Source organism: Suricata suricatta, chromosome 9 (genome assembly GCF_006229205.1).
Source record: "Suricata suricatta isolate VVHF042 chromosome 9, meerkat_22Aug2017_6uvM2_HiC, whole genome shotgun sequence".
Lineage (NCBI taxonomy): Eukaryota > Metazoa > Chordata > Mammalia > Carnivora > Herpestidae > Suricata > Suricata suricatta.
The window spans coordinates 24,110,864-24,133,305 of NC_043708.1; the positions used below are offsets into that span (position 1 = coordinate 24,110,864).

General features: G+C 46.9%; 1 protein-coding gene and 1 long non-coding RNA gene across 9 annotated transcripts in view; one reads left to right on the plus strand and one right to left on the minus strand.

Moving 5' to 3' along the window:
* TMEM63C (transmembrane protein 63C) overlaps positions 1-22,442 on the minus strand; it is a 128,324-nt gene that overhangs the window by 65,450 nt on the left and 40,432 nt on the right. The window contains exon 1 of one of the 8 annotated variants that reach the window (XM_029950841.1): positions 2,120-2,503. The exons of 5 other annotated variants lie outside the window; for them this stretch is intronic. The gene's annotated coding sequence lies outside the window, so the exon portion shown is untranslated. Of the gene's footprint in view, positions 1-2,119; positions 2,504-22,442 lie in introns of those variants that run through there. 2 more of the 8 variants (XM_029950839.1, XM_029950838.1) reach the window with 2 other exon arrangements.
* On the plus strand, positions 7,504-16,180 carry LOC115301160. Its single transcript, XR_003912996.1, has 2 exons — positions 7,504-7,724; positions 15,987-16,180. It is a non-coding gene; the product is annotated as an uncharacterized LOC115301160 (long non-coding RNA).

The window sequence follows — 22,442 nt, forward strand, 5'->3', positions numbered from 1 at the left end:
ACTGGGAACCCCATCCCTTCCCACAGGTCACCCCAGTGATTGATTTGATCCTCAGGCAGCCCAAGGCAGAAGCACCAGGAGCCAGCTTCAGGGGCTCTGGGCTCTGAGAGTATGTCCCAAGAGCAGCAACTGATGAGCTAGGCACAAGGTAACTCCCTTTCACTCAGAATAAGGCTGGGTTGGGCAAAAACTCCCTTCCTGAGATGCTGTTAGAGAGGTAACCAAAGTCACTGACCCCCCAGGTCTTCTCCCAGGGGCGATCCCAGATGTGGGTACCAGGGCAGGCTGGACAGCTGCACTTAGCTCCGAGAGAGGCCCAGGGAAATTGTGCGTTCCCTGTGGGGGCACGATGGGAAGGCAATCAAGTGACTTTGGCTCTTCTAGTTGCTTCTTTTTCAAGTAACTTGAAAATATCTCAAAAAGGAGAAAGTGCTGAAGCTGTCCCCTTTCACGGACACCCCCTTCACCCCTCAGAAGGCACTCACAGCCTCACCCTACCAAGGCTGGGGGCTGGAGACCAGAGGAGATAGCAAGGGGCCTCATCCACAGCCCTGTGGTGGGCCAGGGAATAGGAGACCTGCGTGTCTGTGGGGGAGACCTGGAGCAACTCGCTGCACTCTCTGTGCCTCAGTTTCCTCACCTGCACCATGGCGCTGGCTGGTTCCAACTCTAAAATAAACTATAGCTCTCTCCCTACCTCAGTTTTCCTCCAGAGAAAGGCATCTGCCTCAGGCCGAAGGAGGACAAGGTGAATTTGGGGAAAGCTCACTTCCAAGAGCCACAAATCCAACAGTAGTCCACCCGTTTCTCCTAGGGACAGGCATTGGGGAGAGAGCAGGGGTGAGATGCTACAACACAGAGGGAGGCTTCCGGAGAAGGCCAGCTTACCAACACGGTGCCCCAGCCTCTTCTCCAGTAAGACACAGGCTATTAAAGGAGAAAGTCCATCTCCTCAGCCCTTGCCCTTCCCACCACGGCCTGGGAACTTGCAGTCTTTCATCAAGGCTGGTACAGAGACTAAAGCCGGAACCGGGCTGCCCCCTCAGGCCTTCCTCTCCCAGAAGCCAACTCTCCTCCTCTCCCTGAACCCACAAGGATAGTAGAGGCCGACAGAATCCTCTGCTCAGATGAACGTTTTTTCTGAGTAATTGTCTCCCGTCCCCAGACAATTCCTATCCTTGCAGTGTTCACAACCCAGAACACCCCCGAGCTCCAGGCAAGAGTTGTAACCTCCTCCATCCCCAGGGATGGGGCAAGGGGGGCGCTGAGGTGGGGCAGTCCGCCCCACATTGGACCAGAGGTCTAGGGAGCGAGACTGGGCCCTGCCCCTCCAGAGAGCATCAGATCAAGGCAGGGCCTGGGAGGACTTGCTCTGGAGGACCTGCTAAGTGACCTTGCTGAAGCCACAGCACCCCAGGCCTCAGTTTCCCCAGGTCCATCAACCAAATCCGAAGCTTGACTCTCTAGGCCAAGATGAGCACGGAAGCAAGAACCTTTCTTTGAAAGCGTATAAGGTGGCATCCTCTAACCCTGGGGTCCCAGGAGCGCAGCCCACCAGCACAGAATGAGACCTCCACCTGGCCGCGCGGCAGTGACGCTGTCATAACTCGTAACTGTGAAGTCGACTGCGGGGGAAGCGCACACCCCTCCCAGCCCAGCCCAGCGAGTGGGCGGCACGGCCCCAGGGAATCCCTGGGTGGGGGTGATCCAGAGAGGCAAGCCCACCTGGCTGCCACGCAGGCGGGGGCGGGGGCTGCCGCCTGCGCACCCTCCCCCCAACCCAGTGAAGATGGTCGACCAAGCCACGGCCCTCCCTGGTACGTGGCTTCTTCCACCTTTCCCCGGGTTCAGGCCGGCAGCCAGCCTGCATGGCCAGGGAGTGTGGCGCAGTTACCCCCCACCCCTCCCAGTCCGAGGTCCGGGAAAGCTTCGTGCTAGCAGTCCCTCCCCACCCCCTCCCCTGTCCAGGACCCGGATTCTGCGCCCCTTCTCGCGACCGGATCACTCCTGGCTCATAGCACCCGCGTGCTCGCCACATCTGAGCCCTGGGCGTCACGACCCAGCCCCAGGCAGGGTGCACCGGCCGCGGGGATACGGCGACAGGCAACACGCTCCTTACCTGGGAGGAGACAGCCAGCTGGTCCTCCTCGCGGGCCCGGAGAAGCCAGCCCCACCTGGCAAGGGACTGTCAGCAAATTCCCCTCTGCATCACCGCGGGAGCGGCATCCCGGCTCCTCCCCGGCGGCAGCCAAGCCTGGCTCCGCCCCAAGGCTGCTCAGACCCACCGGGGAACCCAGGGTGGATTAGCGGATACCGAGGCCCAGGCTCCGCCTCAGAGACCCTCTAGCTATCAGGAACCATCTGCAAATTACCATTGCAAACGCACAAGGGTGCCAGTCCCTTGCTGCAATGGCTCCAGCACCCTCCGTTGCCCTGGGCCTCGGCAGGCGCCTCGCTGCTCTCTGCCCACCCTGCAACCTCACCGCCACTCCAGGCTCGTCTCTGAGGCTTGTTCTCCTCCCCACCGGTGCCAGCCAAATCCAGAAAAGATGCACAGCCACACAAAGGTAGCCGCGTTCTGCCCCGCCCAGGGACCAGCTCCTGGCGCTCAGTGCCTGGTACCCAGTCCTGCCTCCTCCTTCCCCAGTCTAGATCCACAAATGGCCACAGCCCTGCCTGGGAGACTGAAAATTTCCAGTGTGCGCTAGCCACAGTTCTGCAACTCTCCAGTTTCATCCAAGTCCTGGCTACTCTGCTAGGGACAACCTGCTTTGGGGGCCTGAAGGCAGATACCAGTGTTTGAATCCCTAAAGATCCGCATACAGAGAAAGGCGTAGTAGTGAACGCTGCCTTCGCTTTCCCAGGCAGGGGTCCAGGCACGTTAATTTAATAGACATTATCCATTATCCGGTGCTTTCAGTACAATAGCTAATGGGTGAGGAGGGCTAGGGGACAATCTCTAACAGGGATTCAACATGGTTTTGGAACAGTAAGATACTGCTTGTTAGGACTTGTTAGCAATAGGTGGAGAAGGCCGTAGAGGAAGCAGTTGAATACAGGGCCATGAGATGCTGGAGGGAGGAGGGTAGCTTTGCGACCGCGGCTGGTTGGGGCTGGTTCCCTCTAACGTGCTGCACAGTGGCCCCCTCCCAGGCTGGCACACTTTGGTTATGTCCTTCCCACCCATGCACTTACCTACTCCTCACCTCACAGCTTGGTTCTTACCCCACCACCCCATGGAAACCTAAAGTGAGCCACTAGACAGATTCAGTCAACACCTGTCCATTTCTTCACTCACCCATTCATTCATTTATTTTTCATTTGTGGGGCAGGAAGGCTTTGGGACATCTACTATGCAGTATCAACAGGGCATCAGATGCTGGGGTCCAAGCCCAGGCTTAGCTGTTAGTGTGCTGTGTGACGTTGGGTGACTCACTCAGTCTCTCTGACTTCATTTTCCCCTCTCATCTGTAATCTTGAGAGGGCTGGGCTAGTGGGAGTCTAAGACCTCTCCGGTCCTAACACTTCAGTTACCTCTTCTAGGATAAGGGCTGGTAGGAACAAATTTTAAACGTGATAAATCCAAGAGCAGTGTTTAAGAGCCCTAGCTGCCTGGACTTGAATCCTAGCTGGGCCATCTAAATATGGAGCTTAACCTCTCTGAGCTTCACTCTCTACATCTACTAAATGAGGGAAATAATAATAACCTTAAAGGCTTGTTATGAGGATGACATGACCACGTTGAGATTAACTTCCCCATCTGTCACAGAGGTTCTCGGACACAAATCAAAGGAGCCCAGCCTCCCTGGTGGTCTAGTGGTTAGGATTTGGCGCTCTCACAAATCAAAGGAGCCCCATAATAGTACCTACCCTCATAGAGTGACTAGGAGTACAAAATGCATGGAAGGTGCTTAACTCAGTTTTTTACTTATAGAAGACCCAGGTCAGTGTAGGAAAGACCTAGAGGAAAAGAAGGGAAGACCCTACACTGAAATTCCCAGGCATCCTGGACTGAATGTCCTGTGAGGAAACAGAGTTGTGGGTGTTCTAGCCCAGACCAAGAGCTGCTTAAGCTCTCCAACCGCTTCGCCAAGGTGCCATCCACACAGAATCTGTGCAACCGGCCTCCCTAGATGAACCTGACCCTGGATATGCCCTCTGGTGGGAGCTGAGGCCAGAATGGAAGGCTGGAAGCAGGTCTTCAAAGACCTCCAAGACAAGGCTCAGAAGTTTGGAGTTAGGCCAAAGGGAGCCATGAAAAGTTTTTGAGCAGAAGCAAGGGATAAGATTGATAAGACCTCACCCAAGACCTGGAAGGCATCAAGGATGTACCCACAAAAGGGGAGGAAGGAGGACCCAGGAAAACGCCACATGGACTGCACAGTGCTCCAATCAAAGAGATGACCCCAATGTCCTAACCAGTTGAACACCAACCTCCTAGATGAGTGTCAAGCCGGTAGAAGGTACTCAGTAAAGGTAGATAGGAATGAGTAGCTGAGACTTTGTGGATTTGGGAGGTTTTTGAAGGAGAAGCGCTTCTAGCCCATGGGTGCTGAGAACATTTTTCATGCTCTCATGTGGATTGAGGTAGGTGCTCTCTGAAAAACAATAACTGTCATGCTATTGTCTTTATGTCTGCTTTGTTAACCTCCAGTGGCCTGTCTGGAAACATAATCCAGAACAACAGCAAAGAAACCAAAGACCTCTGAGCAACCCAGGCAGTTGGGTTCGGAACTGTCAAACTGTTGATATTGGGTGCTTTCTGTGCACCTTGTATCTTCAATGAGAGCCCACCTATATTTACTCTGCATACAATTTCAACAGATCCAGTGTAGCAGAGCCTGCCAAGGGCCCCCTTATAATCTGTTCTTCCCACTTCCTTTTAGCACTAGCGCTTCCAAGATTAAAACTTGGATTCATGGCTTCCCTGCCAGAGACTACATATCCCAGACTCCTTTGCAGCCAGGAGCAGCTATGGGACTAAGTTCTAGCCAATGGGCTATGAGTGAATGTGATGTTTCACTTCTGGACCACATTCTTAAAAGGAGGCTGCCTGCTCCCCACTCCCTCTTTCCCGTTGTGTAGACTGGGCCATGGGCATGGGGATGGAGGTGGAAGGCAGCTTTAATGAAGCTGACAAGGACAACACCTGAGGGTTGGCCAGTCAACAATACATTAAGAACCTGTTTCATAATGACCAGGAGGAGAAGAGCCCTGGACTGCTGACCACATCGGTCTCTGTGACAACAGCTGAACCAATAGCCAAATGATAAACCTAGTTTCCTGATTTTCAAGCCCATAGCAGAAGCGCAGGAAGAAGAAAGGACTCCTAAGAAAGCAAGTACAGAGGAATCAAAAGTAAGAGGAGACAGAACAACTGTGAAACAAAGTCATTTAGTTCAAGGTTGCTCCAAGAGGCTTGGGGACATCACTGTATTATAGGGTAATGTTGGAAATGTGCTAAACCATTAGAGAAGATTAATTCTGAGCAAATATTTTACTTTAAAATGAAAGCAACGATCTATTTAGAAAGTATTTCTCTTTTTTAATGTTTATATATTTTTGAGAGAAAAAGCAGGGGAGGATCAGAGAGAGGAAGTCAAAGACTCCTAAGTGGGCTCCACGCTTGACAGCAAAGAGTGAAGCAGAGCTCAAACTCACAGACTGTGAGATCATGACGTAAGCCAAAGTCAGATGCTTAACCAACTGAGCCACCAGGCTCCCCTAGAAAATATTTCTAATAAAAAATGGTTAACATAAAATAAAACATATATGCTTAAGGGTTGAAACCTTCAGCATCCAGAAAATTCAGCCATCTAAAATGTTAATTTTCAGGGTGCCTGAGTGGCTCAGTCGGTTAAGGATCCAACTTCAGTTCAGGTCATGATCTCACAGTTCGTGGGTTCAGGCCCCACATTGGGCTTTATACTGACAGCTCAGAAACTGGAGCCTGCTTCAGATTTTGTGTCTCCCTCTGTCTCTCTGTGCCTCCCCAGCTAGCTTGTGCTCTGTCTCTCTCTCAAAAATAAACATTAAAAAAATTTAAAAAATAAATAATAAAATAAAATGATAACTTTCTTCCAGAGTCAGAAAGCAGGGATTTTGATTTATTGATATTTACTTCTCTCTCACTAGATTATAGGTCTTTTCTTCTTTTTATTCCTAGTATCTAGCACAGTGACCTGACTCAAAAAATACTTCTTAATAGCAATGGTGGTGAAGTCTATGTTATCTTAGATTCCAGAGCTTAGCAAGGTCTTACTGATTTGAATTATTAGTCAGTGAAATTGCCTGAGGTCCTTGACCATCCCATGGTGGCCCTGGGACCTCCCCACTGTTGTCTAGAGACGATTTCATCAGAAACATTCCCCTGAACTCATAAAGGCCTACCTGCACAAGGACATCAATGGGAGAATTGAATGTAATCGCTAAAGACAAACACAATTGTACACAACCTACACAACTGTTCATGCCCTTTCTGCATTGCCCAGATGAGATGTTCAGGAAAACTCAAAATGACAAGGAAAAGGTGGGAGACCCAGGAAAGTCAGCTAAATGCTCACCACCTATTTTTCATTAGTTTAATTCTACTGGTTTTAGGCTTCAAAGCCAGAGAGCTACCCTAGAGTTCCCATCAGCCCAGGCCTGGTGCTAGTGTAAGACTGCTGGGTGCTAGATAAGATGGTGAGGGATTAAGCAGGGGAGGGGGCTGCGGGTCCAGAGGTGATGGGCATGAGATTCCACAGATTTTGCTATAGGACCCAGAATGTAAACTCGTTTTAAGGCAGAACCACATCATTATTCACACTTTAAGAGACAATCAAGATACACTAGGGTATCCCCTGTCCCCAAGGACCAAATCAAAGCTCCCCAAGAGTGTGAGTCCATTTTTGGACCTTGAGTTTCTGTCACACACTCTAATCTGCTTTTCTGAACAGAAAGGAATTTGATTTCCTGTGCAGAAGGCAGGGGAGCAATGTATTGAGGTGGAAAACTATTTTCCCAAGGTCTTCCATTTAACCAGATGTGAGGTTGTAGATTTCAAGATAGAATAAGGTCTCAAACTTAAGTCCAGAAACATAACAAAGACCCCTCATTCCCCAGCTTGGTGAGGCCAGAGTAGAGAAGCCAGGGCCTAATAACAATTTGGCCCTCCATGGCAGAGAATCTAGGCCTCCCCTCTGCTGGCACAGCCAGGCCTCCCTGCCCTCCCTTACCCTTGGCCTCAGGCTGGAGCCCCACTCACCAACACCCCACCAGGTAGATGCTCTTAGCTAGTAGAAGCCTCTTTTACTAGTACTTCTCTTCGGGAAGAGGGGCAATTCATGACAGGTGGGAAGTCACTTTCATCCACCACCAACAGCCACTACCAATTATCCAATATTAGAAACTTCTGGTGGGCCAGGTCAGTGGCAGATGCTGATGACATCACAAAGGAAGCACCTCTGTTGTGCTGGAACCCTGGAGGCATTTGAGAGGGAGGTTCTCTAGAACTGAGACAAACTTGAGCATGACCAGTCAGATCTGAGTGTTGGAAGCCTGTGCAGATTCACCTCAGTTCTGTCTTGAGTCTGGTGCCTCGCAAAATTAGGTCGATAAGAGCACGTGAGTCTCCATGTTGATATTAAGGCTAAAGACCATCCAGGTGGATCCTTGTGCGATGGACATATGGATTTCCTGTTTTTTTCTGGGCTACAGAGAGAGGATCCCCTCTTCATTTTGAGGTTCTTGAAATCAACTCTGTTATATTCATTCCACTGAAAGTTGGCATCTGTTTCAGTATAGGAGCCCCCCCTTTTTTTGTTTTATATACTTTATTAACTTCACGAAATATAATCACATACCAAAATGTATATATATATATAAACTACAAATGAGCACTATAATGAATAATCATAAAGCAAAGTTGTGTCACCACTACCCAAGTCAAGAAATACGACATTATCACAAGACATTTCCCTGCCTCGCTTCCCAATTACACGCCTTCCTCCTCTATCAGACCCCCATTCCGGGAGATAACCCTGCCCTGACCTTAATGGTAATCCTATCTTCTTTTTTTTTTTTTTACACTTTTGTCATCTCCAATCAATATAGTTTGGTTTGGTCTGTTTTTTTCTTAAGATTATTTTGAGAGAGAGAGAGAGAGTGCAAACAGGGGAGGAGCAGAGAGCAAGGGAGCTCGAAGTGCTATCGGCTGTCAGTGCAAAGCCCCGGCACAGGGCTGCAACCCACAAAACTGAGATCATGACCTGAGCCAAAACCAAGAGTCCAAAGCTTAGTCAACTGAGCTTCTCAGGTGCTCTGGGTTTGGCTGTTTTTTAAGTGAACACTAATGGAATCAGTGTTACATTGAGCTTCTGTTACTCAACATATCTCCAAGATTCATCCATGTTTTAGCTTGCAGGTGTAGTTTATTCATTGTTATTACTGTATGGTATGCACTGAACCCTCACCTTTGGCTGATATTCTGTCTCTGCACAAGCAGAAAGTAAAAGGTAAGGCAGAGCTGTAAACTGCCTGGCTGAGTTTTGAGCAATGTATCAAGCAGTGTCTTCTATCTAACTAGACCTGAGGTTGTAGATTTCAAGATAGAATAAGGTCTCAGACTTAAGTCCAGAGACATCTCAAAAACCCCTCACTGGAAGCTGGCATTCCATAGGTTGGTGGGGCCAAACTTAGAGTCCATCTTCAAAAACTGGGAGAGGGGCACCTGGGTGGCTCAGTCAGTTAAGCTTATGACTTTGGCTCAGGTCAGATCTCACGTTCGTGGGTTCGAGCCCCACATCAGGCTCTGTAGACAGCTCAGAGCCTAGAGCCTGCTTCAGATTCTGTGTCTCCCTCTCTCTTTCTGCCCCTTCCCTGATCACACACTCTCTCTCTGTCTCTCAAAATTAAATAAATGTTTAAAAAATTTTTTTTAATTTAAAAGAGAACGAAACAAAAAGCTATGGCCGACATACAAGAAAATAAATGATTAATAGAAATTGTTGCTGAGGAAGCCCAGACCTGGGACTTCCTTAAAAAGGTTTTAAACTAACCAATTAGAGTATGCTCAAAGAGCTAAAGAAAGCCATGAGGATGATGTCTCACCAAAGAAAAAGAAATTATAAAAAAGAGAAAAAAAAACTTTTAAAGATCCAAATAGAGATTCTGGAGTTGAAAAGTACAATAACTGAAATGAAAATTTAACTAGACAGGCTTGACAGCAGATATGATCAGACAAAAGAAACAATCAGCAAACCTAAAGATAGGTCAACTGAGATTATCTAGTCTGGGTCGAATAAAGAAAAATGAATAGGGGCACCTGGGTGGCTCAGTTGGTTGAGTATCTGACTCTTGATTTCGGCTCAGGTCAGGATCAGGCTTGTGAGATCAAGCCCCACATCAGGCTCTGTGCTGAGCATGAGCCTGGTTTAGATTTTCTCTCTCCCTTTCCCCTCTCCCCCACTCATGCTCACTCTCTCTCTCTCTCAAATTAAAAAAAGAAAAAGAAAAAGAAAAATGAATGATCCTAAGAGACCTGTGGGACACAATCAAGAACTGTATCCCAATCAAGAAAGAAAGGGGAGGAATGCATAGAAAGAAAATTTGGAGAGATAATGGCCCCATACGTCTTAAATTTGATGAAAAACAGTCTACACATCCAGGAAATTCAGTGAAGTACAAAGAAATCCACATCAAGGCATATTATAATTAAACTGTTGAAAGACAAAGAATTTTGAAAGCAGTAAGAGAGAAGCCACATCATGTGCAAACAATGCTTGAGAAGATGAATAGCTGGTTTACTGTTGGAAACCATGGAGGCCAAAAGGCAGTGGGATAACATACTCAGTGCTGAAAGGAAAGAACTGCCAATCAATAGATTCTCTATCCAGCTAAATTATCCTTCAAGAATGAAAGAGAAATAAGACATTTCTAGATAAACAAAAATTGATACAGTTTACCACTAGTAGACCTGGCCTTTGACAAATGCTAAAGGGAACATTACAGGATGAAATGGAAGTAGATAGTAATTCAATTTCACATGAAGAAACAAAAAACACTGGTAAAGGTAACTGCACAGGTAAATATAAAAGTCAGTATTAATGTGTTATTGGTTTATGTAACTCCTTTCTTTCCTATGAGATTTAAAAGACAACTGCATAAAACAAAAATTATAAATCTATGTCAATAGGTACATAATATGTAAAGATTAATTTGTGACAATAGCAACATAAAAGTAGATACAGAGCTCTACTGGGCAAAGCTTTTCGCATACTACTGAAACTAATCTGAACTGGAGTGTTCTAAACTAAGATGCTAATTTTAATTCTCAGAGCAACCACTAAGAAAATAACTCAAAAATATGTAATAATAAAAATGACAAAGAAATTAAAAGGCTACACTAGAAAATAAATGTCTATTTAACACAAAAATGGTAATGGAGAAAGTAAACAAAAATAGCATAAGGATACAGAAAACAAATAGCATAGTGATGGACGTAGGTCTTACCTTATCAGTAATTACTTCAAATATAAGTGGATTAAACTCTCCAACCAAAAGGCAGAGACTGGAAGAATGAATTGAAAAGAAATATCCAGGGAACCTGAGTGGCCCAGTCAGTTAAACATCCGACTTCAGCTCAGGTCCTAATCTCATGGTTCATGAGTCTGAGCCCTGCATTGGGCTCTCCCTTTCTCTCTCTGCCTCTCCCCGACTTGTGCGCATGCACACACACTCTCTCCCTCTCTCAAAAATAAGTATTTAAAAAAATAAAAAGAAATATACAAATATAAGCTTACAAGAAACTCACTTTAGATTAAAAAGCACAAAGAGGATCAAATTAAAAGGATGAAAAAAGATATTCCATACAAACAGTAACCAAAGAGAGCTGGAGTGGCTATACTAATATCAGAAAAAATAGACTTTAGGACAAAATTGTTACAAGAGATGAAGACTGACATTATGTAATAATGAAAGTAGAAATTATATATAAAACTAAATAATAGTATAAAAGGGTCACTCAAGAAGATATAAAAAATGTAAACATATATGCACCTAGCAACAGAATCCCCAAAATATATGATGCAAAAACTAACAAGATTGGGGGGAAGTAAACAGTTTGACAATATGCGAATTTTGATAATGGCTACAGCAACTAGATGCAGATCAGTGAGAGAGGATACGGTAAACTTGACCAACGCTATAAGCGAAGTAGACCTAAGAGACAACCACGGAACATTCCACCCAACAACAGCAGAGTGCACATTCTTCTCAAGTGCACATGCAACATTCTCCAGTATAGACCATAAGTTAGGCCACAAAACAAGTCTCAATAAATTTAAGTAGATTGAAATTATGGAAAATATGTTCTCCAATCACAGTGGAATAAAATTACAGAAATCAATAACAGAAAGAAATCTGGAAAACTCAAAAACATGGAAATTAAGCAATACATCTTTAAGAAATCTCAAGGGAAATTAGAAAATGCTTTGAGATGAATAAAAAGGAAAACACAACTACTACATCTTACAACATGTGGTAAAATCAATGCTCAAAGGGAAATTTATACCTGTAAGTATCTCCATTAAAAAAGAACAAAGATCTCTAACTAATCACCTATAGTTCCAACTAGAAATAGAAAAGTAATCTGAACTCAAAGAAAGTAGAAAGAGAAAATTGGAGTGGAGATCACTGAAATAGAGAGTAGAAAATCAACAGAGAATCAATAAAATAAAAAACCAGTGCTAAGAAAATGATCAAAAAAGTTGACAAACCTTTAGCTAGCCTAAACAGAAAGAAAGACCCAAATTACTAAAATAAAAAAAAAATTGTGGGGACATTACTACTGACCCTACAGAGATAAAGAAGGATTATAAAAGAATGTTGTGAACAAATATATGCCAACAAACTAGGTAATTTAGATGAAATGGATAAATTCCTAGACACACAATCTACCCAAACTGACTTGAGTAGAAAATAAGAATTGGCAATAACAAAGGATTGAATCAGTAATCTAAAAACTTCCAACAGAAAAGGGAACCCTTGTGCATTGTTGGTGGGATTGTAAACTAGTACAGCTGTTATGGAAAACAGTATGGAGGATCCTCAAAAAATTAAAAATAGAACTACCATATGATCCAGCAATTTCACTTCTGGGAATATATCCAAAGGAATTATATTTGGGAATGTATCCAAAACACTAACCTGAAAAGATATTTGCAGCCCCATGTTCATAGCAGCATTGTTTACAGCAGCCAAATCATGGAAACAACCTAAATGTGTCTCCACTGACAGATGAATGGATGAAGAAAATGTCTGTGTGTGTGCGCGCACAATGGAATATTATTCAAGTGAGATGTACAAATGAAGAAATCCTGCCATTTGCAACAATGTGGTTGAACCCTGAGGCATTATGCGGAGGGAAATAAGTCAGACAGGGAAAGAGAAATACTATATAATTTCACTTAAATATGAATCTAAAAAGTAAAACAAATGAATCAACAAACAAAAAGCAGAAACAGACCCATAAATAGAACACATTAATGATTGCCAGAAGGGAGGCAGGTGGGGAGATGGGCAGAATGGGTGAAGGGGAGATACAAGCGTCCAGTGAGGGAATGGATAAATCACAGGCATAAAAGGTACAGCACTGGGAATGTAGTCCGTGGTATGGTGGCAGTGTTGTTGGTGCCAGACCGTTCCGAAACTTGTGAGCACAGCATAATGAATAGACATGTTGAATCACTATGTTGTACACTTGAAATGAACGTAACATTACATATCAATTATACTTCGATTTTTAAAAAGCGTATAATTCAACGGATTTTAGTATATTCACAGAACTGTGCAATCACCACCACAATCTGATTGTAGACCATTTCTGTCACGCCGAAAAGAAACCTCATGTCAGTGAGCAGTCATCTGCATTCCTTTCTCCATCCCTCCCTCAGCCCTAGGAAACCACTTAAACTGCTTTCTGTGTTCACAGATATGCCTACTCTGTGCTTTGCATATAAATGGAATCATCCAATAAGTGGTCTTTTAAGACTGGCTTTTTTTTTTTTTTTTTACTTAGCATAATATTTAAAAATTTTTTAAATGTTTTATTTATTTTTGAGAGAGAGAGAGAGAGAGACAGTGTGAGCAGGGGAGGGTCAGAGAGAGAGGGAGACACAGAATCCAAAGACAGGCTCCAGGCTCTGAGCTAGCTGTCAGCACAGAGCCCGAGGCGGGGCTTGAACCCACAGACTGTAAGATCATGACCTGAGCCGAAGCTGGACGCTTAACTGACTGAGCCACCCAGGCGCCCCAGCATAATATTTTCAAAGTTCATCCATGTAGTCCATTTACTTTTAATATCATTGTTTATATGGTTGGGTTTAAATCTACCATTTTGCTATTTCTTTCTATTCGTACCAGGAGTTCTTTGGGTTTTTTCCTCCTTTCCTGCCTTCCTTTGGATTGAACATTTTTTAAGAGTCATTTTATCTTTTTATTTAAAAAAAATTTAATGTTTATGTTTGAGAGACAGAGAGAGACAGAGCATGAGCAGGGGAAGGGGCAGAGAGAGAGGGAGACATAGGATCCAAAGCAGGATCCAGGCTCTGAGCTGTCAGCACAGAGCTCGATGTGGGGCTCAAACCCACAAATTGTGAGATCATGACCTGAGCTGAAGTCAGAAGCTTAACCAACTGAGTCACCCAGGTGCCCCAAGAGTCCAATTTATTTTTTGTTGGCTTAATAACGATTCTCTATCTCTTTTTTAGTGTTTGCTCTAAAGTTGACTATATGCATCTTTAATTTCTCACAGTCTACCTTCAAATAATATTATACCACTTCACAGATTACAGAAGAAAATTACAACACTGTAGTCCCTTATCTTCTCTTGTCTTTGTGTTTTTTGTCACAAATTTTTCTTCTACATATGTTATAAACTCTATCTCGTACATTGCTACTTTTTTTACTTTACATAAAGTCTTATTTTTCTTTTACATAAATTTTTTTATAAAGGGAAAGCATCTCTTACTTTTACCATATCTGGTAATTATTTTTTCCATTTATTTCTTTGTAGGGATTTGAGTTTTTTTATCTGGTATCATTTCCCTGAAGCCTTCAACATGTCTGCCGGCAATGAAATTCCCTCAGCTTTATCACTGGCTACAGAATTCTGGGTTGATAGTTTTTTGTTCAATTCAATTAACTCTTAAAGATTTAGGGGCGTCTGGGTGGCTCTTGATTTCAGCTCAGGTCATGATCTCACAGTTCATGAGTTTGAGCCAGGCATCGGGCTCCGTGTTGACAGTGTGGAGGCTGCTTGGGATTCTCTCTCCCTTGCCCTCTGCCCCCTCCCTATTTGTGCTCTTTCTCTCTCTCTCACTCTCGCTCTCGCTCTCGATCTCTCTCTCTCTCCCCCCAAATAAATAAATAAACAAACAAATAAACAAATAAATAAACTTTAGGGGTGCCTGGGTGACTCAGTCAGTCAAGCGTCCAGCTTCAGCTCAGGTCATGATCTCATGATTCGTGGGTTCAAGTCCCGCGTCAGGCTCTGTGCTGACAGCTCAGAGCCTGGAGCCTGCTTCAGATTCTGTGTCTCTGTCTCCCCCTGGCCCTCTCTCTATATCTCTCTCAAATATAAACAAACATTAAAGAATTTAAAAAAACAAACTTTAGGGGCACCTGGGTGACTCAGTTGGTTAAGTGGCCAACTTCAGCTCTGATCATGATCTTGCAGCTTCTGAGTTCGAGCCCCACGTCGGGCTCTGTGCTGACAGGTCAGAGCCTGGAGCCTGCTTTGGATTCTGTGTCTCCTTCTCTCTCTGCCCCTCCCCCACTCATGCTCTGTCTCTGTCTCTGTCACTCTCTCTCAAAAATAAATAAACATTAAAAAAACTTTAATTAGTTAATTAATTAAAAACAAACCTTAAAGAGTTAATTCCATAGTCTTCTGACTTGTATTATTTCTAATGAAAAGTTAGAGATTATTTTTATATTTTCCTTTGTGTCTAACATCCCTCCCACATCTACCCCTGACTTCTGTTTGTTTGTTTTTTTAAATTTTTTTTTTGAGAGACAGAGAGAGACAGCACGAGCAGGGGAGGGTCAGAGAGAGAGGGTGGTACAGAATCTGAAGCAGACTCCAGGCTCTGAGCTAGCTGATAGCACAGAGCCCGACGCGGGGCTTGAACCCACGAACCATGAGATCATGACCTGAGTTGAAGCCAGATGCTTAACCAACTGAGCCACCCAGGTGCTCCAACCCCTGGCTTCTTAAAAAAATATTTTTTACAAGTTCCTTGGTGGCTCAGTCTGTTGAGTATCCCACTCTTGATTTTGGCTCAGGTCATGATCCCAGGGTTGTGGGATCAAGCCCCCATGTCAGGCTCTGTACTGGGCATGGAACCTGCTTAAGATTTTCTCCCTCTCTCTGTCTCTGTCTCTGTCTCTCTCTCTCTCCCTCTGCCCCTCTCCCCAGCTCTCTCTCTGAAATAAAAACAATTTTTTGATGTATATTTTGAGAGAGAGAGAGAGAGAGAGAGAAAGAGAGAGAGCATAAGCAGGGAAGGGGCAGAGAGGCAGGCCGACAGAGGATCCAGAGCAGGCTTCGGCTCTGAGCTGTCAGCACAGAGTCTGACAGAGGACTCAAACTCATGGACGGCGAGATCGTGACCTGAGCTGAAGTTGGTCGCTTAACCGACGGAGCCACCCAGGCGCCCCTGAAATTAAAAAAATTTTTTAATCTTTTTTATTATTGATTTTTAGCAATTTAAAGATAACGTGCCTTGGTGTGATTCTCTTTGTGCTTGGCATTGATTCAGCTTTTCAGATCTATGGGCTTTAGATTTTTTATCAAATTTGGAAAAATTTCAGCCATTATGTTTTCAAATGTGTTTCTGCCCCCAGAGCCTAATTACGTATATATTACTCCAATTGATATCGTCACAGGTTACTGAAATTCTGTTCCTTTCTTTCAGCCTTTTTTCCTCTCTCTGTTTCTCCTGTAGCCTCTTCAGACGTCATCCACACCTGTGGGAGAGCCCCAAGCCTTTCACTGGAACTCACATCTTTAGAAGGCACCTTATCCTTTCCATCAGATTTGTGTATTTGAAAAAGTAGAAAGGGTGCAGCATCAGCGTTCAGAATAGCAGTCACCCCCACGAGAAGGTGGGGAAAAGAGATGGGAAGTCCACCAGGCAAATTTAACTGTGTTGGCATGCTTTGTCTCTTAAGCTGGTGACAAGAACATGTGTTTTGTGTTGTGCTATTCTTTATGTCTTTTCGTTTTAAATATACCTAATTTTATTTTTTTCTAATGCTTTATTTATTTTGGGGAGAGAGAGAGAAAGACAGCGTGAGCAAGGGAGGGTCAGAGAGAGAGGGAGATACAGAATCCTAAGACAGGTCCCAGGCTCTGAACTAGCTGTCATCACAGAGCCTGATGCGGGGCTCGAACCCATGAACTGTGAAATCATGACCTGAGCCAAAGCTGGTCGCTCAACCAACTGAGCTACCCAGTCCCCCTATTACCTAATTTTAGAAGAGCACAAGGACATGAATCTCTATGTGTTAAAATCTCTGAAAGTGAAATTAAGTGTTGAAATAGGATATTTGGGCACAGAAACATTGGGGTCTAGATTTTGGCTCCCTGGCACTGTTTCTCCCGCCCCTCAGAGATGCATGTTGGTTCTCTGCCTCCGGGCTCTCTCTTTCCTGAAGCAGCCGAAGGGGCCCCTATGATAGAGTGAGCAGGGATAGAAGCGGTGGACGCCCGTGGGTCGTTTGTTGACTCTGGTCCGCGACCTGCTCTCTAGGACATTTTACTCCTGACTCTGTTACCGGCATATTATTAGTGTGCCGGAAAATGCCGCTAACACCTGAGTGCCTTCATGCGGCTGCTAGGCGACTCTTCCCCCGGATTTCATTTCCTCTTGGGCTGAGCAATGCTTCATACTCTTAGCTCTGTTCACTGCATCCTCTCCGATGCTTCTAGTCCTTGCAGAAATCCTCCCTTTCTCCTGTGCCCCAAGGTCTGATGAGCTGGGGAACAAGCCCCTTCCCAGCCCCAGCGGTTCCCTCACTGGCCTATGATGGCCGCTAACCGTTGTTAGACCTCAGCCACGTCAACTTGCTTAATCTTCGTGATGACCCTACGTGGCCGAACCTATTCTTTACAGTTCTCATTTCATCTTCCAAATATCTCAGGTAAGGGAGACATTGAGGTTCTTATCTAGAACACTTCATGGAAGGGGAACTGAGGGTCGGTACCTTGGCCAAGGTCACACCAGTGGGAAGTTTTTCTTTCTAGGCTCTGTCTCTTGTGGGTGGTCAGGAGAACTGCCTGGCTAACCTGTCGGATAATAAGAAACAGTAACTCGTGGTTGATTTGAGCCACTGGGTTTTTGGTGGCTTGTTACACAGCAGCATTTAACTAAGACAGATGCTGAAAATCAGATGGTAGAGGAACACTTTCTCCATATTTACAGTGTGTTGTGAAGCAGAAAAAGCAGGCTATAAAACAATATATGCAACATGATTTCATTGTTGTAAAAAAAAGGCACTTAATCTGAATCATTTCAATTTGTGATTTGGGTAATGGGTGTGAGGTGATGGATGTTTGTATCCCTAACAGGATGTTGATTAGTTCAGATCCTATGTGCCTGGGAGATGGCGGCTGAGACTGAAGGGTGGGGGAAGGGCTGGCACTCTCAGAAGAGAGGTGGGAGCAGTGAGGCATGGGGCACTCCCCGGGGCATTTACAGGCTCCAGAGCCAGCCCTGCTACTCCAACTGGAGCCTCCATGCCTCCCTCCTTCCTGCCAACACATGAGGATGGTCAGAGCCCTCAGCCCCAGGTGGGACCAGCCCCCTAATTCTTGATGAAAATGGGCATCTCCTTGTTCAAAAGTTACAAAGAATTTCAAGACAGCAGAGCATTAGACCAAGCATGGGGTGGGGGGCACTGCTGGTCCTGGGGCTTTGTGTGACTTCATAAGTCACATGACCCCAGGCTGGGGCAGGAGTGCTGGCGGTGGGGGTGTTCCTCTTCCACTTTCTGGGAGTGCAGGGGGGGTTGCTAGAGATTACTCCCTGAGTAGGGTACCTGTGACAGGAGAGCTGGCACCCCATGTCTCAGCTGGGTGCCCACCCACGGGCCTCCTGGGAAGAGAATGGACAGAGGAGCAGAGTGGAGGGGGGGGCAGTGTAGGGACCCCCCCCTTCCCTGCTGGCCAGGCAAAGGTGCAGGAGTTTCCTGTGTGGGGGGCGGGAGGCAAAGCTGGGGAGGAATTCCAGAGGTGAGCCTCCAGGGGCTGGAGATGACAGGGTGTGTTGGGGAAAGTGCAGGCAGAGGGGCCTCTCCCCAGACAACTCGGCTGCACCCCCCTCTGGAGCCTGTCCCCAGGAAGAAGTGATCGTCAGGGAGTCTTGGCCAAGAAAACAAGACCTGTTGCTGGCCCCCCTCCAGCTCTCACCCCCCAATCACACCCCAACCTCAAAGTCTGGGACCCCTCATTGTTAGCCTTGCTTGGCGCTGGGGGCAAGGGAGGAGAATCACCCTAGATTTGCATATGGTACTCAATTTTTAGTTTTTCAATGTTTATTTAAAAAAATTTTTTACATTTGTTTATTTTTGAGAGACAGAGACAGAACATGAACAGGGGAGGGGCAGAGAGAGAAAGAGACACAGAATCTGAAAGAGGCTCCAGGCTCTGAGCTGTCAGCACAGAGCCGGACATGGGGCTCGAACCCATGAACCTCAGATCATGACCTGAGCCAAAGTCAGATGCTCAACTGACTGAGCCACCCAGGTGCCCCCCTTATTTTTGAGAACAAGAAAAAGCACAAGTGAAAGAAAAGAAGAGAGAGGGAGACAGAGGATCCAAAGCAGGCCTCCTGCTGTCAACACAGAACCCGATGGGGGCTCCGACTCACCAACTATGAGATCAGGACCAGAACCAAAGTCAGATCTTAACCAACTGAGTCACTCAGGAGCCCTGAAGCTTACATTTTTAAATTGGACTGGATGAACCTGGGTTTTTAATAATCAAAACAAACAGAAATCTGATCAGGAAACTAGGAATCTGCCTGGAATACTGTTCAGGACCAGAAAAGATTTAACGAAACATGTTGAAGGCTGTGGTTAGAGAGACAAAGCAGACGCGATTCCTGTTTGGATCCTGTCATATTCAGACGTTTCCATAAAGCAGCTCCACATGAATAGAAATGTGTCTGGAAGCCTGTAGAGCCAGGGGTTAGACAATAGTTGGGTTTGGGGATTTTGTACTAAACAAAGAGTAACTTTCAGTGGAAGGATGCATTAGGTCCTCCACCCAGCCCACCGTCTGAGCCAGACCCTGCTGGTTCTAGACAGCCCTGCCCCCCGGGGGCCCAGCTCCTACGGGCCCTTCGGGAAGGACTCCATCCTTAGCCTCCTCACCCACGCAGTGTGAGTCCCTCCGGAGCCAGGGCCCCAGCCTCATTCATTTCCGTGCCCCAGAGCCTGGGACAGGTCTCACAAAATCTGTTACATCGGAACACCACCTCAGCGGCAGGAAGGCATCTCTCCTCCGAGAGGTGTGATTTGCAGGTAACCCCAGGGCCAGGGGACAGGTGCAGGATGAGGAGGGGAAGTGGAGATGAGCAAGTAGGGCGACCAGTTTGTCCCTCATCCTGGGCCATCCAGGATAGCTAGTCGCCCTAGGGGCTGGGGCCTGTAGGATGGAGGAGAGGGCTGGTAGAAATGGGGTGAGGACAGAGAGAGGGGTGGAGCAATGGCCACTGAGGGCCAGGGGCTCTAGGAGCTGCTTTCCTTTGTCTCCGTGGCTTTTACATGTAGTGAGAAACAAAGCCTCTCTCTGCTGGGAGGGGCTCCTTTTCCTTAAGACGGGAGGGGTGTGTGTGTGAGTGTGTGTATGTGTGCGCATGCGCCCGCGCCTGAGGGCTCTTACCACGATAGAGCTCTCGCTCTCTCTCTTACTCTCTCTTGCAGCAGGCCTGCCCCCCTGCTCTGAAGCTCCGGTGGGAATGACTCAGCAGGAGAGCCAGGCCTCCCCTCGCTCTGGCTCCAGGGCAGCAGCTGGGCCCCCACCACCCATGGCTCCCTGCCCTCTTTACTCCCAGTGGCACGCAAGGATGAATCTCCCTGACCATCCCCACCCCATCGCCAGGGCAGGGGACTTCCCAGGCTGAGGCCACTGCCATCTAAGGCCGTGGCCTTGAGGTGAGGCGAGGGGCAGCCTCCTGGGGGGCAGCTGGCCCCTACTCACCCCATTCCTACCCTCCCCTCTCAGGAGCTAACACTTCTGGTTCCCCGAGCCAGATGCTGTGCTAGGCACTCAGCATGCCGAGTTCATTTGGTCCTCAGGTGGTAAGGTCGGTGCTCTGACTACTGTCACCTACAGATTCAGGAAGTGAGGTACAAGAGGCTGGGTCCCTCCTGTAAGGTTTAATAGATGGCAGAGATGGGAGGACAAAGAGACCACGTTATGGAGCCAAGAAGGCCTTTATTGGAGTCTGCAATTCCCGGGCGAGGTTCCGTGACTCTGGAGCAGGGAGTCAGGGAAGTTGCGCCTGATATGGGAGAGCAAGGTGTTTTATGGGTGCAGCGTTCCGGGTTTGAGCTCAGGTGGGCCCATAGCCAAGTAGGGGCATCTTTGGACGGTGGCAGGATTCAATTGGCTTCCACTTCGGTGGGGAGGGGGACGCTGGAATTCCATGGTGAGGCATTCCAGTTTGAGACAGTCCAGATTAAGAGTGGGGGTCGTCAGTCCTGGTGGCGCCTGGATCTGTTATCTGACCTGCAATAAAATGGCCGCTGGTGCTTTTCAAATGGCTCGGGTCATCCCAGGTTTGCAGGTGGGGGTTGTCAGTGCTCGCAGCTCTCCACAGCAAAGTGGCCGCTCAGTTGCCTTCCCATGGCAACTCTTACACTTCCTCCATACCCGGTTCTGGAGGACACACACACCACTGGGGCTGAAGTGAACAGGCGGGCACTCACTAAGGAACTGTAGCCCGTAGGTAACAGGGACACCTGACTGGCTCAACTGGAAGAGCGTGACACTCTTCATCTTGGGGTTGTGAGTTTGAGCCCCACATTGGGTGTAAGGAGTACGTAAATAACTAAATGTGTAGAAAAAAAGAGGGGCGCCTGGATGGCTCAGTCGGTTAAGCGTCTAACTCTTGGTTTCGGCTCAGGTCATGATCTCATGGTTTGTGATTTCGGGCCCCACATTGGGCTCCATGCTGACTGCATGGAGCCTGCTTGTGATTCTCTTTCTCCCTCTCTCTGCTCCTCTCTTGCTTGTGCTCGCTCTCTCTTTCTCTCAAAATAAGTAAATAAATTTAAAAATATGAACTGTGGGTAACAGCTGGAAACAGTCAATGCTCACCCAGTAAGGTGCATCAAAGAAATCATGGTGTATCTGCAAGATGGGACACCATGGCCCTATTAAAAAGGCTGAGGTGTTCTGCGCGTTCTTGAACGTGAGCAATTACCAGATACAGCAACTGGGCTAGGAGAGGGTGCTGGGCAGCCTAGCAGCTTGGAGGGCCGGTAGACAGACGCACCCGGCACTGCGGCTAGCCCAAGTGGTACATTTGCACAAACAAAATCATGCAGAGTGCAGAGCGGCGTGCCCGTGGGCTACCGTGTATACGTGTGTGTGTGTGTGTGTGTGTGTGTGTGTGTGTGTGTGTACATGTGCATGTGAGCGCACACCCTTAGCGGCTCTCATCTGTAAAGAACCCTGGAAGGGGACACAAGGGACGGCCGTCCCTGGGGAGAGGAACAAGGGACTGGGAGCAGCGAGGAGGAGGAAGACCTTACTTACATCCATGTGTGGCTCTAATTTCATATATTGCCCTCTGAGAATGAGAAGTCATTGTGTAAAAACCACAACGCAGCATATAAAAGCAACATTCGTATCTGACTTCAGAGCTCAGACTCTGAAACACAAGTGTATACTGCCTTAGAAGAGTTTAAACTAAGGCTCCCGTGCACGTGTGTGTGTGCAGGTCTGTTTGTGAGTGTCTGAGTACACGCATGTGCACGAGTAAGAGTATCTACATGTGGAAGGAGGCAGACAAACTAGCAGAGCCTCCAGCTCTTGGGGTCCTGGCTGGCTCAATGAGTGGAGCATGGGACTCTTGATTTCGGGGTTTTTGTGAGTTTTAGCCCCACATTCGGCCTAGAGATTACTTAAAAATAAAATCTTAAAATAAAACAAACAAACAAACAAACAAAAATCTCCAGCTCCTGGTCCCAAGTCGGTTTTCTGGTTCTCCGAGATGTGTGTGGGCTGAGATGGCCTCCACCCCTAACTGCCTCCGGGAGGGGGCGCTGCACGGCTGTGCGGGGCAGGGAAGCGTGGCGAGGACAGGCCTGACTGTCTGCAGAGCTGGCTCTGGTGGAGGGGAGAGGGTGCCTTCCCTACTGGGCCTTCTGGAAGGTTCCAGGCACATTCC